At 38.8% G+C, this 19,178-nt stretch overlaps 1 pseudogene; it reads left to right on the top strand.

Moving 5' to 3' along the window:
- The first annotated feature begins 3,431 nt into the window (after positions 1-3,431).
- LOC127164007 (plexin-C1-like) lies at positions 3,432-16,498 on the top strand (annotated as a pseudogene).
- Positions 16,499-19,178: the final 2,680 nt, after the last annotated feature.

The following is a 19,178-nucleotide window of genomic DNA, read 5'->3' as shown; positions in this document are numbered from 1 at the left end:
CACACGGCTCCCGGGGGTCTCCTGTAGCAAATGCATGCGTTTTTGTAAGAAAAATATCCATTTTTAAAATGTAAGATTCACTATTAATCTAACTTGCGCTAACTAATCACAACTAAAAGATCCAAAGACTTAAACTACTTCAGCCTGTGTGCATTGAATTTAGTTAATACATGAGTTTCACAATTCGAGTTGAATTACTGAAATAAATGAACTTTTCCACGACATTCTAATTTATTGAGATGCACCTGTAAATTTCTGCAAAACAGTAATTACATACCTTACTGCACGTTTTGCAGCAGTCTCAAAGTAAAATGTCCAGTAAGAGTGTTGCTAAAGCACATGTTCAATACTCAATAACTGCGGCTGTTCAGAATTCAAATATTCAGGGAGTGCCACTAATCGTAGGTTAATCATGTTGGAAATATCTCCTACACCAAACCCAATCCTAAACCTACCCGATAGTGTTAACAAATGCAAAAGTGTTTGTTAATGCAGCCATGCTATTTAAACTACCATATGCAGATTTGAGCTGTTTTGTTGAACCGTAGTTTCACAGGGTTCATACCAAAGCTCTTCATCACTCAAGCGCAACGCCGTGTGGCGTGAGCTACCGAGCAAACCTATTAGCAAACTCATGCACTACATTCAAAAGAATCCGTTTTCAAATTGCACAGAATGTTAATAAAACAGTAAGCCCCAAGAAGCCATGGCTTACAGTAAATTTATTAAAGTGAAGCAGAGTGCCTAAAACCCCATTTAGCTGTTAGAAATGCACTGACTTATTAATTATACACTGAATAAACAGTGAAATCAAAGTTTCTACAGAGGACAAGCCTGCTGTAATGATATTGTCAGGGTTCTGGATCTGTTTTGTTGTGTTTCTGCCCCTGTCAGAGGTGCAAATGACATCAGTACAGGTGTGTTAGCCGGCTACAATGCCCACCACGAGGGAGAAAGCCGAGATCGTGGAGAGGAGCTCCGCCCACTGCAACATGGCTGAGGGTGAGCTGGTTATGGATCGGAGACTGTTAGAGGCTGAGGGGATATTCAATATGGACATCTATGCCGACCTGCCCCCTCTCCTCTCACCTTCATCGGAGCCTTCTGTGACTGTCATTCCTGAGCTCGGCCCTAAGAGGGCTCCCATGCCAGAGCTCATCTCAGAGGAGGCTCTTATTCCTGAGTACTGGCAGGATCAACCCCGAGAGCCCGGAGGCTTACAAATGCCCACCCTCCCACCCGCTCCGGCCTTCTCCTCTGGCTGCCCCTCTGCTCACCCTCAGCCCTTCATCTGTGCACCACGGGTCTACCAGTCTCCCTCAGCATTACAGTTAAAGGATCCCCTGTCTCCGCCTCTAGCCTCAGAGTACAGGACTCTGCCTTGGCCCGTCGACCCAGCGACTCCACCATAGCTCCTAGCTCCCTCCTCTTCGCCATGGCTCGGCAGTCCACTGGCTCCACCAGGCTCCCTCATCCTCCCGGCTCTGCCTTGATCTGTTGTTGATCATCCTACGACTCTGCTCCCTCGTCCTTTTGGCTCTGTCAGGCTCTTCCATCTCTCCGGCTCCACCTCAGTTGCCAGAGCCATTTGTTCCACCTTGGCCCTCTGGATCCTCCTCATCACCCTGGCACATTGGCTCTCCTTCTCCACCTCGGGCTCCTCCGCCACATGCTCCCCCACCATTGGTCAGCCCCCTGGAGTCGTCAGCCCTTTCTCCTCCATGGCTCCTCTCTCCATTTTTGTGGCTTCTCCCTCTGTCTAGAATGTCCTGGTTCCCCTTTTTCCTCCTTGGCTCCTTCATTCGTCGTCTCCACCCTGAACTCCATTCGTCGTCCTCCACCCAAACCTCCTCCCAAGTTCCAGCACATCCCATCTTCTGTTATTTCTACAGCGCAGCCAATATGTTAAGGTTTGTTGTGTGTATCCTTATATGGTCATGTTTCTGTTCTCGTTGTCTGGTTAGTTATTCTGTGCACCTGTGTCCTCGCCCATTAGCCTGTGTATTTAAGGTTCTGTCTGTGGGTTTTTTTTCCCCTTGTCGGGTCTACTTTACCACTATTATTTTCTGATTAAAGACTGTGTTTACGTTACTTTGCGTCACCTGCATCCTTCCTACAGCGTATTGTGACAGATATCAGTTTGCTTTTGTAAATTAATTTTTAAAACAGTACATAAAACAAAACATACTTAGACGATACCATAAACATGTATGTGAGGTGTGTGTGTAACAATTGTGTATGTATATCTCCATTATGCAGCCTCTAATAGCGTCTTTGTAGAAGGTCAGACAGAATGTTTCATCATTTTTTAATATTAAATGTTACTGGCATGAATGGGTAATAAACTACTACATCAGTTGAAATTAGACCTAATATGGAGGCTAGAGCCCAAGGGCCAATTTAGCTGCAAGGAATAGTTTACCCAAAAATGAAAATTCTGTCATCATGCAGGTTTGGAATAACTTGAGGGTTGACAGTATTTTTAATTTTAGGTGAACTACCCCTTTTAAGTGTCTCTAAAAGTACTTGAACTTAGTTACATTTATTGTACATATCAGGATGTGATATCTGTCACATATAATGCCTTGTAAACTTGAAGAGCCCTAACTTTCATCTTACCACTTTTTTTGCTGTACAATATGGTATTTCCTGCATTGCAAAGCAGCCACGTTACCAGTATTCATAGTGGTTGCTGTGCATAGAGTTGCAGTATTAGTGCCAATATTTTGATACATTTTCATTATGTACATACAGAAACATGCAAAAATCATCCAGCTGAGAAATGCCATCTAAAAATTGCTGTTTGCAACCTTTTCAGTACCACAAAAATAAATAAATAATACATGAAAAAATTAATCTACACTTATAAAAGAACACAAAATGCAGTATGTGGTTTACAAAACTCAATAATCTAACTATGGCATATCATTTGTCTCTGCTAAACAAGTGGCAAATTACCTTAATTGAAAAGAAGAAGTGCTTCAAAGATTTCAATCTTAAGTATTCTGGCTGTAAAGCATCACTAGTGCACTGACAATAGAGCCCACAAATTCACAGAGATACACTGTCACAAATACAGCTCATATCTGAGACACTCCAACAAAGAGAGAGAGATAAAAACAAAAGTAGTTTTGTGATATTTGTGTCAGAATAATAAACAATACGAATATGATAATACATACGGTATATGTCTACAAATAAACTTTTTTTATCTGAAGCTCAAGTGACGTTTGGGATATTTTGACTTTTTAATAAGCGTTTTAAATAGTAGGCTACAATTTCGAGGTTTTAGACTCCCGCCCTCATCTCATGAGCTGCGTTCGCTTTCATTTTCTTAACGTGCATCTGAGACAAGAGTAAACTTAACTTGACAAGATCTCGTCAAATACAATGGTTTGCCAATCCAACTGCTCATTCAGATATGTAATAAGATGAAAAGATACTTACTTGGAATACTTGTACTTATGAAATACTGCATTTGCGATTATGAGCACAACTTCGATGGAGACATTAAGGACTTTGTAGTTGGTAACAGCAAGTTGTTTGTTCTTACTGACCATCGACTACATCAGATGAGACTCGATCTATATGAGGAGAAGAGGAAAGACATCACTAATGCTCCTCACCACAATAGAGTCAACATACTGGTTCCTTTTGATGCCAACCGCACTCTGATAACATGTGGGACTTTTGAAGATGGATATTGTGAAGTTCTTGATATAAATGACATTACAAACAGCATTCATTATGAAAGCAATATATTGGTAGGACCGCGACAAGATGAGAAATATGTTGCCTTCGTGGCAGGTAGATACCTTTTGGTTGGGAAAAAGGACGACGATGCAAAACCTCAACATTCTCTGTTTTCTGCTGTTAGCGTGTGGAGCACTTTAGAGTCTCAACCAGGCGGGATTTTCTCAAGAATAGCGGAAGGAACAGATGCCATCATTCGGAGCACAGTGAGAGATGTGGAGTTTGTTGACGGATTCCAGAGAGTTTCGCCCTCACAATCCTACTTTTTCCTCAATGCAAATACCGACTACGAAAGGAAAGTGATCGTCCTGTGGCTGAACAGCTCTAAAGAGAAAAAGAGAGAGATTATCAAAACTTTACAGGCTGCAACAATACGATGCTGCAGTGATAAAGTTCGTCCAGTGCTCGTCGCCTCCACTGTTATTCCCTCAGTGAACGGCGTTATTTGGGCAGGTGTGTTCAGTGCACAGAATCAGCAGGATCCGGAGAACAGCGCACTGGCTCTGTACGACATCAGTAACGTTCAAGGCCGAGTGAACGGGTTTTGCACTATTGGTGAAAAGCCATGTGGTTCTGAGGTTGGAAATTGCATTCTTATGCTCAATAACTGTTTCACCTTACTGAGACAAGGATAACATTGCATGGTAAAACGTAATTGTAGCTCATTGCTAAAGTCATATAGTTTTTGTTTGTGTTTCAGAGTGGTAGTGAACTTCAGCCGCTCTCTGTGGTATTTAAGTACATCTCAATGTCAGCAGTGGCAGCAATGAGGAGCGAATCCTGGATTGTGCTGTTCATAGGCACCAGTGATGGCCAACTCATAAAGGTCTGCCTCATAACTTATGATCTGGTGTGCCTTGCATACCAGCCTGTGGATGTGTGCACGATAGTATAACATGGTCATAATATTAATAACTACTGCAAACATAACAAGTGGTTTCTTTGTAAAATTAATCAGTTAGGTAACAGTTAGGCAAATTCAAATTCTGCTATAAAGCTGGGTAACGCTTTAGATTACAACCCGCAAAGAACTACGTAAGTAAACTGAATTTACGGTGTATGTTTCTGTAATTATAGTGTACCTATAAAGAACGTACATGTAGGTATAAGGGACCAATATGTTATATTTGGGTAATAAGGGGATAACAAACCAGATATTCAACCTGCAAAGAACTACATAAGTATACTGAATTTACGGTGTACGTTTCTGTAATTATAGTGTACCTATTAGTACGTATGTGTAGGTATAAGAGAACAATAGGCTATGTTACGTTTTGGTAATTCGGGGGTAACAACCAGATATACAACCTGCAAAGAACTGCGCAAGTAAACGGAAGTTACACTGTATGTTTCGTATTTATATTGTACCTACGTGTAAGTATAAGGGAGCAATATGTTACGTTTGGGTAATAACGGGGTAGAAAACAGATATACAAATAATTTATAATGGATTAATTTAAAAAAAACTTAACAGGTACCTGTTCTATTAAATCGTAAGTTTGGTGTATCTATACGTAAGCTTTTTAAAATTACTGGGAAATTATACTCTTGTTCCATGTAGTTACAGGGTAATTGTGCCCTCTGCGGGTTGTAAATTAAAGTGGCGATTGTTCCCCTCTTGTTCAACGAAGTTACAGGGTAGGTACAATACATAAACACACAATCTGAAAATATATCTAAAAATATTTTTTATAGTCGCTAATCCCACTTCTACCTCTAAACCTAACGTTAACTATGACTGAACAGTAATAAAAATATAAAAAACAGGAAAGTGCAATCACAATCATTTATTTATTGCAAAAATGTCAACAGCCATACAAAAAGTAATCCAAATAACGATGCGTTTGCAGCCGCAGTCCTCTCTGGCGGAATACAGTAGGTTTGAGGTGCAGTAGGATGAGAGCAGAATTTAAACTGTTAATCACTGAAAATATTATCCAGATTATTGTCCTTATCCACTCCTCGAAGGCGCCCGCGCGTCATTCCAACACATCTCACCAGAAACACGGCATGTCGTAATCTGTGACGAATGCAGGCGAGAGCCAATGAACGTCCGATTTTCCTGTCGCAAATGCACTTTAGCACGGGTTTATGGCTGTTGCTGCTGGACTCGCTGCTAGAGATGGAGATGAAGATCGCCGGACAAAGCCTTGAATTTGGTTCTGGTCCTCTGCTGTATGGATTCTCAAGATCTGGGTTACAGCACACAAATAAAATGGTTTAATTTGTAATTATGATGCGTGTTCGGTGTATTTTATGGTTCTATTGTTAGTCACAGCATGTTAGAGAAAACGCCTTTGTGTTCCACCACGGCAAACGAAGTTAATATTACATGAATGATTAAACGATTGCAGAAATATTATTTATTTTAAGGGTTTAACGTGTAGTCATGATAACATTATGTAGACCTATTCTTGGAAACGAGCTGGCAACAGAAATCACACAGAACAGAATGAAATGTTATAATTTCATATTAAGTAAACGTTAAATGTTTAGATGATGTAAATATGTCAGTATTGTACATTTAATGTTTGTAAAAATGTAAATAAATGTACATTTTGTAGAACCACATTTTACGTCGCGTTGTTATATGTACCAACCCTGTAACTTCGTTGAACAAGAGGGGAACAATCGCCACTTTAATTTACAGCCCGCAGAGGGCACAATTACCCTGTAACTACATGGAACAAGAGTACAATTTCCCAGTAATTTTAAAAAGCTTACGTATAGATACACCAAACTTACGATTTAATAGAACAGGTACCTGTTAAGTTTTTTTTAAATTAATCCATTATAAATTATTTGCATAGCTGTTTGCTACCCCCTTATTACCCAAACGTAACCTATTGTTCCCTTATACTTACACGTAGGTACAATATAAATACGAAACATTGACCGTAACTTTAGTTTACTTACGCAGTTCTTTGCAGGTTGTATATCTGGTTGTTACTCTCTATTACCAAAACGTAACATATTGGTCCCTTATACCTACATGTACGTTCTTTAATAGGTACACTATAATTACAGAAACATACACCGTAAATTCAGTATACTTATGTAGTTCTTTGCAGGTTGAATATCTGGTTTGTTATCCCTTTATTACCCAAATATAACATTTTGTTCCCTTATACCTACATGTACGTTCTTTATAGGTACACTATAATTACAGAAACATACACCGTAAATTCAGTTAACTTACGTAGTTCTTTGCGGGTTGTAATCTAAAGCGTTACCTAAAGCTGCTGTGGAAAGACAATAGTGTCATTATTCAGCTGCAGTCAGTTCAGTGTTGATTCAGTTCAGCTGTGTAAAGTTCATCCATTATGAAACAAATTCAGTTCACTGATAAGCAGCTCTACTAAAGACAGCGGTGTTGTTATTCAGCTTGAATGTTGTATTTCAGCAGTTTAATGTTGATTCAGTTCAGTAACAGATGCTGCATAATTCATCAGTTATGGAAAAAAAAACTGATTCAGCTCTACTGAAGACAGTAGTTTCATTAATTCATCCAAATGTGGATCATGATGTTGTTGTTATTTTTAGCTTGTGTTGGATGAGAAATTCACAGCAGGTTGTCCAATAGTGCTGTTCAAATCTGATGATGAACGAGCAGTGTTTCCCAAAATGCACTTTGATCCAGTAGATTTCAAACATATCTACATCGCTCTGAGGAAACAGGTGAGGTTTACAACAAAAAGTGTAACTCAATGTTGCAAACAATTTAACAATTAAAAAGTGTTATTTCTGATCAAATCTGTCAAAAAGTCATTTTGTTGACTGACTATTTTTGCTTATGTTTTTGATGTAGTTAAGAAGAGTGTCTGTGGTTCAGTGTGCTAAATACAGCACTCTGAAAGACTGTACAGCTGCTCTGGATCCTCTCTGTGGCTGGTGTGTGAACTCACACAGGTCAGCCTGCCTTTATAACGTGATTTTCACACATGATGTCTGTTTCAGGCTGCATCTATGCCAAATATGCCTAATCATCAGTGCAGAACAATATGTTAACCTCTTATCATATGGACATGATGAACAGTGTGCAAACAGTTCTGTAGTGATACATTGTTTAATGCTGTTTTTATCTAGATGTTCTACTCAAGAAGAATGCTCAAATACGCCATGGGTGTCCATCCCAAAAAACTCTCTTCAGACACAGCTGTTTTCTTTTCAGATGGAAGAGAATTCTTCTAGAAAGGTAGACATCAATGTCTAATTATCATTTAGAAGACTCTTAATGCCAACCATTGCCTTCTCTTCTACACAGATTACTCTATATCTTTCCTTGAGTCTGGAGAGCAAAGGAAATCCTGCTTTCTCATGCACCTTCACCACAGGAAACATGAACCTGTGTGAGGGGTCTGATTCACCTGCAGTTTTCCCAAACTGCTCCTGTAGTTCTTCTGACCTGCTACTATACACTGGAGGTTGGTTCTATGTCAGTACAATGAATTTTGTACTTGGTGGTTTTTGCTTGTTATCTGTTAATGTTACACACATTCAGGAACATTTATAACACTGATTCATTATGTGCGCATCTGTAATTTAAGTGTAATTACAGTAATTTAATCTGTAAGTTAAGTGCTGTTGAAATTTTGTGACTACAGTGCAGCTGTGCACATCCTGACTGTAACTACACGTATTACTACACGTCATTTCCTCTCACTCTCATCAAACTTAACCAACTCAACAGCAGTCCAAAAGAACCTACAGGACTTTTTTCTCTCATAGCTATGGAATATCGCCTTAAGAATCAATCAGGTGCCACCTAAAAATAAATTAAAAACAAAATTAAATATATTTTGCAGTCAATTAGTAAGTCAATTCAAAAGTCAAAAGTAAAAAAAAAAACACAGCAGCTGTGGTTGCTAGAACTTTACAAGAAAATACCATATGTAGAATCGAAATTTATGCAACTACTTCCACAAGCTGAAGTAAATACAAATATATGTAAGATGCACAGTATCACAAATACAACGCAAAAAAGAATTCAAAAAAAGCCTCAGACCTCAAAAAGTATAATATAATAACCAATTGTATCCAGAGTTTGCCTGTGTTTTTTTTTTTACTTTTGACTTTTGAATTGACTTACTAATTGACTGCAAAATATATTTAATTTTGTTTTTAATTTATTTTTAGGTGGCACCTGATTGATTCTTAAGGCGATATTCCATAGCTATGAGAGAAAAAGTCCTGTAGGTTCTTTTGGACTGCTGTTGAGTTGGTTAAGTTTGATGAGAGTGAGAGGAAATGACGTGTAGTAATACGTGTAGTTACAGTCAGGATGTGCACAGCTGCACTGTAGTCACAAAATTTCATGTCTGGCCGACATTAACATCTTGTCGCTACCGTCGGAGTGCAACCGGTACAGCCAGTTATTCCTTGCACCAGGTTGTGGACCCAGGGCTAATCACCCGGGTCCATGTAAAAACAATAAAGGATTTCGAAATCAACAAATGAAGCACCCATTCCGGGCAATAAAAACTTGTTTTCTTTTGATTGCGGCAATGGGTCTCGCCAAGGATTCCAGCTTATGACGGGGCGTTCGAATGCCCTCGATGACGCGGCGGTCAGTCGAAAACAAAACCAACAACAACTACATCAGGTAGATCTAAACATCAAGGCCCCATTTTCAAAGAAATTGGCCACAATCATATCAACATATAACGTTCGAACACTTAGGAATCCTGGCAAACTTCACCAGCTAATCCATGGTTGTATCGAACAAGGAATTGAAATCGTCGCCATACAAGAACATCGGTGGCAAACAAATCAACAAGTTGACATCTATCTTGAAATACTCGACGAGAGAAACATCTGGCGGTTTGACTTTTGTTCTGCAACTCCAAAAGGTCAGGGTGGAGTCGGAATCTTAATGAACAGTAGACTGTCAAAGAGTCTCATATCAACAGAGAAGATCTCTGAGCGAATAATGGTGGCGCATTTTGCAGGCAACCCAGTCACAACATTGATTATAGCCTATGCACCAACTGAGGATAAAAGCGACTCAGAGAAAGACAAGTTCTACGAAGATCTTCAAAAGTGTACCAAAGACATCCCCATTCACAACGTCCTCATCATTCTGGGGGATTTCAATGCTCGTATTGGCAAAGACAACCATTTGTCCAATCCCAAAACGATCGGGCCTCATGTCTTCCACGAAGAAAGCAATGAGAACGGTAAGAGGCTAGTTGACTTTTGTGAAATGGCCAACATGAGACCAGTGCAAGCAAGATTTCCGCATCCGAAGTCAAGAACTTGGACCTGGCAACATCCAAGCAATAGGGACAAAGATGACGGAAATAGGGCTCAGCTTGATCACATCCTTATCAACGGAAAGTGGATCATGTCGGTAGAAAATATAAGAGCCTACAACACGGTCGAGTGTGGGTCAGACCACAGAATTGTCAGCGCCCGAATCAAGATCAAGTTACGAGTGGAGCAACAAAACAAATGTACCAGAACGAAATTCGACTGGGCAAAGCTCAAAGCGAGTGAACAACTTCAGGCTCAGTTCAACGTAGCCGTGAGGAATCGTTTCCTTGCGCTCCAAGAAGAATGTGGAGACAGTGGTTTGCAAGCAAAATACAACAGCTTTGAGAGGTCAGTTGAAGAAACAGCTAACGAGCTGCTCGGCAAGCTCAAGAAACCAAAAACAAAGCATTGGGTTTCCAAGTCAACAACAGACCTTCTTATGCAGAGAAATCAAGCAAAGATAACTTTTAAAAGCAGTTGTAATCCGAGAGATAAACAAGTCTGGCAAGAGCTTAACAAACAGCTTGAATCATCCTATGTAAATGACCAAATGGAACATCTAGAAGGCAAGCTAAAACAGCTCAAATCAGCAGCAGCCTCTGGTCGACTAAGAACTACATGGGAGATTGTCAATGAACTTGGCGGTAAAAACATGTCTAAACAACAGCATAAGATGAAAAGAGCAGACGGAGGTCGAATAAATAACAAAAATGACCTGCGTGAGGAATGGAAAAATCATTTCTGCAAATTGCTTAACAACGTCTCCAGTTCAATAGAAACTGGTACAATACAACCAGCGTTAGAAGACCTGGACATAAATGTAGGTCCCATTACATATCAAGAGACATATGATGCTGTTCAAGAGCTGAAAAACGGCAAAGCACCAGGCTGTGACTATTCAATAACACCTGAAGCGCTCAAATACGGTGGACCGGCAATAATTGAAATCCTTCATCAAATCTGCAATGAGGTGTACAATCAAGAAACCGCGCCAAGACAACTGACAACGAATATCATAGTTCCTCTTGCTAAGAAAGGTGATCTCACTCTAATGACAAACTACAGAGGAATCAGTCTTACGTCTATGGCAACGAAAGTGTACAACAAAATCCTCTTCAATAGAATACGAGAGCCCATAGACAAGACTTTAAGACCCAATCAGGCTGGCTTTCGACGAGGGAGAAGTTGCACTGAGCAAGTACACATCATACGCAGACTCATTGAAAGTGCCGACGACAAAAATCTGCCACTCTATATCACCTTTGTAGATTTTAAGAAGGCATTCGACTCAATTGATAGAGGGAAAATGTTTGAGATCCTACGTCATTATGGAATCCCAGATAAGTTGGTCAGAGCAATCAAGACCATATACAACAACTCTAAAAGCGCAGTCTTAGTCGAAGGAGGACTCACAGAGGAATTTGAAATAACAACTGGAGTCCTTCAAGGCGACACTCTAGCACCTTTTCTCTTCATCATTGTCATCGATTATGTCCTTAAGAACGCAGAACTCAATCATGCGACAATTCACGGCATCAACGAGGGAGAAAACGGCTTTGTCACTCAACCAAGGCAATGTCGACGACAACCAGTAACAGCAATCTTCGACCTTGATTTTGCCGATGATCTGGCACTTTTAGAAGGCAATCTAGAAAGAGCTCAATCCCAACTCAATGAAATTGCCAAACAAGCCGAGCAAGTCGGACTCGTGGTGAACGTAAAGAAAACCGAAGCATTCACCAACCAAGATAAAAGCAAGAACTTGGAGCTAGGAAATCAAAAGATTGAGTGGGTTAACAACTTTAAGTATTTGGGATCAATGGTTAAATCGAGCGAAACCGACATCAGTGTAAGAAAAGCCCTAGCATGGGCAGCCTTCTGGAAAATGAAGGACATATTTCGCTCAAACACCCTTCCAATTCGTCTCAAAACAAACATTTTCCAAGCAGCTTGTCTATCTATACTTCTGTATGGCTGCGAAAGCTGGATATTAACAGAAAAGCTCAAGCAATGCCTCAACAGTTTTGCCACTAACTGCTACAGAGTAATGCTCAACATCAAACGATTGGACAGAGTCTCAAACGTAGGAATCTATCAGAAGATTGGAATTGACCCTCTGGACCTCCAGATACAGCGGAGGCAGTTAAGATACGTCGGTCATTGTCTGCGCAAACAAGAGCACGAGCTGATTAACAAGTACATTCTTTATCAACCGATTGAAAGACATGGATGTAGAAAGCGTGGTAGGCCAAAACTTCTCTACCCGCAGTACATAGGCACGCTGATCAACAGTGAGGCACCGCCAACAGTCGATGAAATGAGAACTGCAGCAAGAGACAGAACGGAATGGTGCAAGCTTGTTGACGCCTGCAAACCCATAATATTTGCAGCCGACTGATGATGATGATGATGTATCCAGAGAGTCATGTAAGAACTATTTTGTACTTTTTCTACCCTGTTCAGGTTTAACAGTCTCTGCTGCAGTTACTATTGAGGATCAGAAGATCGAAGAGACACTGACATTGAGGAACTGCTCCAGTATCACAGAAAATTCACCAAGTATTTCTTCTACACAGTAAGAAACTGCAGTCTATAAGTTTCAAACAATTGAATCCTTGATTTATACTGACCATAATGTAGAAGTGATAACACATTTCTGATGTATGCTGAATGTGTGTAACATGGAAAAAAAGCAGGCGTGTTCAGTGTATCTCAGCTGGGTGTCACTGGTCCTCATCCCTCTGGCAATGTGATTGGACATGTGGACTTGGACAGCAGTTAGACATCCAGGTGAGACAATGTGACACTCGCAATTACTGTTCTTGCAGTATTAGTTATCTTGTTGTTGTTTTCTTCCCTCGTTTTGAAACTGATTGCTCATTATAATTATTTGTATGATGCATGTGAACATCTACTCTCTGAGACAGACTACAGAGTTTGTGTCATATCATGTTTATGTAGTGAGGATTTCGTTTTAAAGGTCATTAAATGTCCTTAAAAAGTATAGTTTACTGCATCTCATGCTCCTCAGCAAAATGTTTCAGTTTCACATAATTAGTTTAAACCATTATGAATATCTTTAGGCTTCTATACCCCATAAATAAAGTTAAAATAATCAACAATGAATTTTACTGGCATGTTTGTTTTTAAGTATCAGGACTTCTCTATTGAATATTTGTGGTATATTTGATGTACAGATTTTAGAAGGATTAGGTATTCTGTATCTTTCTGTATGCTGTGTTATATCGTTTTTGTGTGTATGTCTTGTAGGAGCCAAAGATTCTCTCTCTGGAGCCCACCAATGTTTCTTTCCATGGCAGAAACAATGTTTTAGTAAGAGGAAGGAACCTGGAATCTGTTACTAAAATCCGTCTTCAAAGGGAACTGGGCCACATTCCTAAAGAGTGAGACTGTGTGTTTGTCTAGTGGTATATATGAATGTGTGTAGATTCAGATAAATAATGCTGTATATCTGTACGTAAATGTTTCCCTCCAGATGTCCAGTGTTTGATCGCTCCAGCGACACTTTAAGGTTCCACATTCCTCCTAGTGCAACTAAAGGAACAGTGAAAGTGTGTGTTGTTACTCCTGACGACCGTTGTCATGGTAACAGCATCATCACTTACAGTTCTCAGCCCAGATGCACTGGAATATAGCCCAACGTCACCTGGAGCAGGTCAGATCATTTTAGACCCCTGTCAGATCAGCTTCCACCCATGTGTATTAATATTATGTATAGTATATACAGTCGGGTCCATATATATTTGGACACTGACACAATTTTCATAATTTCAGCTCTGTATGCCACTAGAATAGATTTCATATGAAACAATCAAGATGAAATTGAAGTGCAGACTTTAAGCTTTAATTTAAGGGGTTGAACAGAAATATAACGTACAAAGCTAAGGAATAACAACCGTTTTTATACACAGACCCCCCATTTTCAGGGGCCCAAAAGTAATTGGACAAGTAGTTAGACAAGTAGGACAATTGTTGAGAAACTTTTGCAGAAAATGACTGCCTTAAGGAACTCATAGACATCACCAGCGATTCAGTGATGCTTTGCCAGGCCTTTACTGCAGCTGACTTCAGTTGTTGTTTGCTTGTGGGTCTTTCTCCCTTTAGTTTTGTCTTCAGTAAGTGAAATGCATGCTCAATCAAGTTGAAATCAAAAGACTGATGTGGGCATTACAGAATATTCCACTTTTTTACCTTCAAAAACTCCTGGGTTGCTGTTGCTGTATATTTTGGGTCATCGTCCATTTGTACTACGAAGCGCTGCCCAATCAACTTTGCTCCATTTGGGCAGACGGTATATCCCTGTACACTTCAGAATTCATCCAGCTACTTCTGTCTTCTGTCACATCATCAATAAACACCAGTAACCCAGTGCCACTGGAAGCTATGCATGCTCATGCCATCACGCTGCTCCACTATGTTTCACAGATGATGTTGTATGCTTTGGATCATGAGCTGTTCCGAGCCTTCTCCACACTTTTTTATTCCCATCATTTTGGTACAGGTTGTTCTTAATTTCAGCTGTCCAAAGAATGGTTTTCCAGAAGTGGTCTGGCTTTTTTAAATGTTTTTTGACGAGGTCTAATCTGGCCTTGTTTGCACCTTGTGGTGAACGCTCTGTATTTCCTCTTGTGAAGTCTTCTCTTGATTGTAGACTTTGACAGTGACACAGCTACCTCCTGAAGTGTTCTTCACTTGGCTGGATGTCCTCTATGAACGTCCAGGTCTTTTTATGTTGCTGAGCTCACCAGTGTGTTCTTTTTTTCTCAGAATGTACCAAACGGATGATCTGGCTACTCCTAATGTTCCTGCTATCTCTATGATCAATTTCTTTTGTTTTTGAAGCCTACTGATTGTCTGTTTTACTTGCATGCAGAGCGTTTTGGACAGCATGATGTGGGTTTAAAGCAACAGCTTTCATATACAAATGGCACACTTAAAATAAACTCCAGACCTTTTACCTGCTTAACTGATGTAGAAAAAAATGAAGGAATAGCTCACAACTATCCATGAAACAGCTTTTGTGCCAACTGTCCAATTACTTATGGTCCCTTGAAAAAGGGGGGGTGGTACATATTAAAGAGCTGTAATTCCTTAACCTTTTCTCCAATTTTGAAGAGACTACCCTTAAATTAAAGCTCAGAGTGTGCACTTTAAACCCATTATATTACTGTAACCTGAATATGTTTTGGTCAACAGCTAAAATAATAAAAATTTATGTGTTATGTGTATTTTTTATTGCATTAATTACTGAGTTTCTCCTTTCCTGATTCCTACGTCTACTTTTGATGAAACTGTATTTCATAACTGTTCCAGCAGTGGAGGAAGGAAGATTCATGTTCTGGGCAGCAATATGGAATTTGTGGAGTCAGTTATTATCCGTCCCTTTAATAAAGTGTTGAAAACACAATACAACACAAGCTCAGGGGTAAGATGTGTTTATTACTTGTGTTGTAAGCTAAAATGTAGTGTTGACTTAAACAGGAACCAGTCTAGCAGCTTAAAGCACTTCATCATAATACAGTTAAACGGCCTACATTCACATATAGTGCATAAGTTTGCATTTGGCTCTATAATTTGCTTGTATAATTGTTAAATGCTGTATGTAGATGTAGATGTTTATTTATGTGTAATGAAACAGTGTATTTATGGCTAAAATTAAGCTTTTTGTACATGTCACATTAATTTATAAGTACTATTTTCATGACCTTTCTTTCTCAGGATGTGTGGTTTCACTCATCCCCCTATGATGGCAGTGGTCAGTTTAGCTTGTTGTTGAATGTTGGGAACTCCACTGTTGACTGTGGGTATTATTTGTCCTACCGGCCTGATCCAAAGTTCCTTCAGTTTACTCCCTTTCTAGTGGCCAATGATCTACAGGTGAATATTCAGGTAAAGAATGACTAAACTGACTGAATAAAACATTGCTGTTTGAAGTTCTGCCCTTTTTATGCATTTCAATAAAGGATGTAGAGAAATTAATGAAAGAATTTGATCTGGCAGTTGTACCCAGATGGCACTAATCAGTTTCTGTCTTTCTCAGAAAAAGGCAGATATGTTGAATTTGAGTATGAGTGAGGTGAATGTGACGGGTCTACATGGAGATCAGTGTGTATTGGAGAAGATTGAGTCCAATGCCATTATCTGTACAATTAAAGGAGAATCTGCTGTCACTGCAGTGGACTCACTTATTGTAAGTTTGTTTTATTTTTTTACATATTGTACTTAAAATGTTAAATCTCAGTAGATTATGGAACGGAGAAGTCTGTAGTTTGACTTTATTAATTGCTGCTAAATCTTAGTCAAGTTTATGAGATACTTTTTTTTTTTTTTTAGATCAGCATTGGGGATTCTTATGTTCTCAGACTGAAAGAAAATACCAAATATTTCTGCATCAGTCCACAGAACCCATCTGGCCAAGTATGAAGTCAAGTTGGCCAGAGCAATAGAAAAAAAAAATCTGGTTTCTCACAGCAAAAATCTGAAAAAAAGCATGATTTGCTAGTTCTATAGCTGTTATATCTATGTACTGTCATACAGATGAGCAGGTGTTTTCCTACAGTAATTATTAGAAATATTTTTTTGGATTTAACACAATATCCAGTCTGTTTTTCCTGTTCAGTGGCCACTGTGATTTAGATACAAACATACAGAATTTGTAAGTAAACTTATGATATAATGCCCCGTTTACGCATATAAAAAGTATAGAAGATCAGAAGAATAATATTACTCCTATCTCATCTTTCATCTTTCTGACTGGTCAGAAATCTGAAAACTGACATCAGATTCTGTGGCGTTGTTCTCTACACAGCAGGTGGCGCTGTGCACTGTCTTATTAATTATACAGTGAAATCAAAGTTCCTAAAGAAAACAAGTCTGCTGTTTATTACTGTGATACAGTTTTTTTTTTTTTTATAGTGAAAGTTGATTGTAATCCCCGTAAACCTACACAATTCTAATTTTATCTTCTTAATCTGATATATTATGATATCAGTATGCTGTACACAGTTTACACAGAAAGAGTCCAGTCTGTACTTAAATGAACAAGTACATTAACATTCACAAAACATACACACATTCAGTACAACATACAGCAAGTCATCACAGCATATATTTCATCAGCATGAATGGGTAATAAAAAAATATAGAAATATATAGAAATTACCCCTAAAATGGAGGCTAGAGCACACGCACCATTTTAGCTGTGCATTAAAGGAAAAGTTCACCTGTTTATCTATTCTTTTTCTATTTATCTATTTTCTTTTATTATACAATTAACAAAAAAAGCTCTACTAGCTTGCTCTATTCTTTTTCTATTCTATCTGCTTTCTTTTATTTATTTTATCATTTAAAAAAAAAACTTGCTACGTGTACTGAGTTAGGCTAACTGAGACTTGTCATTGCATTGCTCTTTTGTTGATTTTGATGGCTTCCATTGTCCTCATTTGTAAGTCACTTTGGATAAAAGTGTCTGCTAAATGTTTAAATGTAATGTATTTTAGTAGTGCCATTATTTGGCACATTTTCATTCTGTACATACAGAATCATGCAAAAATAAACCGGCTGAGAAACTGCATCTGTACTAAAACGTTTTGTTTGCAAACCATTCTTGTTTCAGTACCACAAACATCCCTCAATATTAATATACACTTTAGAACATTAGAACATTAAGAACACAAGATGAAGAGTGATCCCACAGTTAAATTTTAAAACGTTTAGGCGATACTTTTTTAATTTAATTGTATTCATTTTATTATTTTTTTATTTATACATATTCATTTTTAACTTTCACTCAATTAACTGTTTGGAAAGCTTGTCTTTGTTTTAGAAATCAAAATGTATCTGTTGTTGTTAGACCCCCGCCCACATCTCACAGCGCTCATTCACATCCACCCACTGCACCCTTATATGCATCTGAGTGCAGTTGATCTCTGTGACAAGATCTCGTCATCAAACACACAAGTAGGCCTATCCATCAGCTCATTTACTTAGTTAATAAGATGGGAAGATACTCACTTGGAATACTTTTACTTTTTTAAATATTGCATTTGCGGTGATGTGCATGACTTTGATGGAGACATTAAGGACTTTGTAGTTGGTAACAGCAAGTTGTTTGTTCTTACTGACCATCGACTACATCAGATGACACTCGATTTATATGAGGAGAAGAAGAAAGACATCACTTATGCCACTCACCACAACAGAGTCAACATTCTGGTGCCTTCTGATGCCAATATCAACATACTTTTGATGCTGTGTTTAGTGGTATATGAATGTGTGTACATTCAGATCAATGATACTGTACATCTGTACATGAATGTTTCTCGTCAGATCTCCAGTGTTTGATCGCTCCAGTGACACTTTAAAGTTCCACATTCCTCCCAGTGAAACTAAAGAAACAGTGAAAGTGTGTGTTGTTACTCCTGACGACCGTTGTCATGGTAACAGCATCATCACTTACAGTTCTCAGCCCAGATGCACTGGAATACAACCCACAGTCACCTGGAGCAGGTCAGATAATTTCAGACCACTGTTTGATTATCCACCACACACATGCATTTGCTTTCTATCATTGTTGTGACTTTTTATTGACAGTTTTTTACTTACCATCTTTATTTAATTTATTATTTTATAATGTATTGTATATAATAATATATGACTATTATGTATTTACATATAGTATTTTATATTAGTGATTTGGGCCCTTCTTGATTCTGAAGTGTGCAATTTGATTAAATTGTCTTAAATGTCCCTTTAGTGGTGGAAGGAAAATTCATGTTCAGGGCAGTAATATGGAATTAGTGGAGTCAGTTACTGTGCTTCCCTCTAATAAAGTGCTGAAAACACAATACAGCACAAGTTCAGGGGTAAGATGTGTGCTTTTTACTCCTGCATTAGGCTAAAATGAGCTATGCCATAAGGAACCAGTCTAGCAGCTTACGTCACAGTATCTGACATATGGATATCAATAGTCAAACAGCCCATATTCACATTAATTCTAGTTTGGCAGATTGTTTAATTACTTTGCAAATATAATTGTTAAATGTACAGTATTTCATTGACTGTTCAGAGAGCTTCACTCTCTACATGTCACATGTATTTGTTATATTTTCAATGTCTCTCTTTCTCAGGATGTGTGGTTTGACTCACCCCCC

Source organism: Labeo rohita, chromosome 4 (assembly GCF_022985175.1).
Source record: "Labeo rohita strain BAU-BD-2019 chromosome 4, IGBB_LRoh.1.0, whole genome shotgun sequence".
NCBI lineage: Eukaryota > Metazoa > Chordata > Actinopteri > Cypriniformes > Cyprinidae > Labeo > Labeo rohita.
This window is presented reverse-complemented; position numbering and strand designations above follow the sequence as displayed.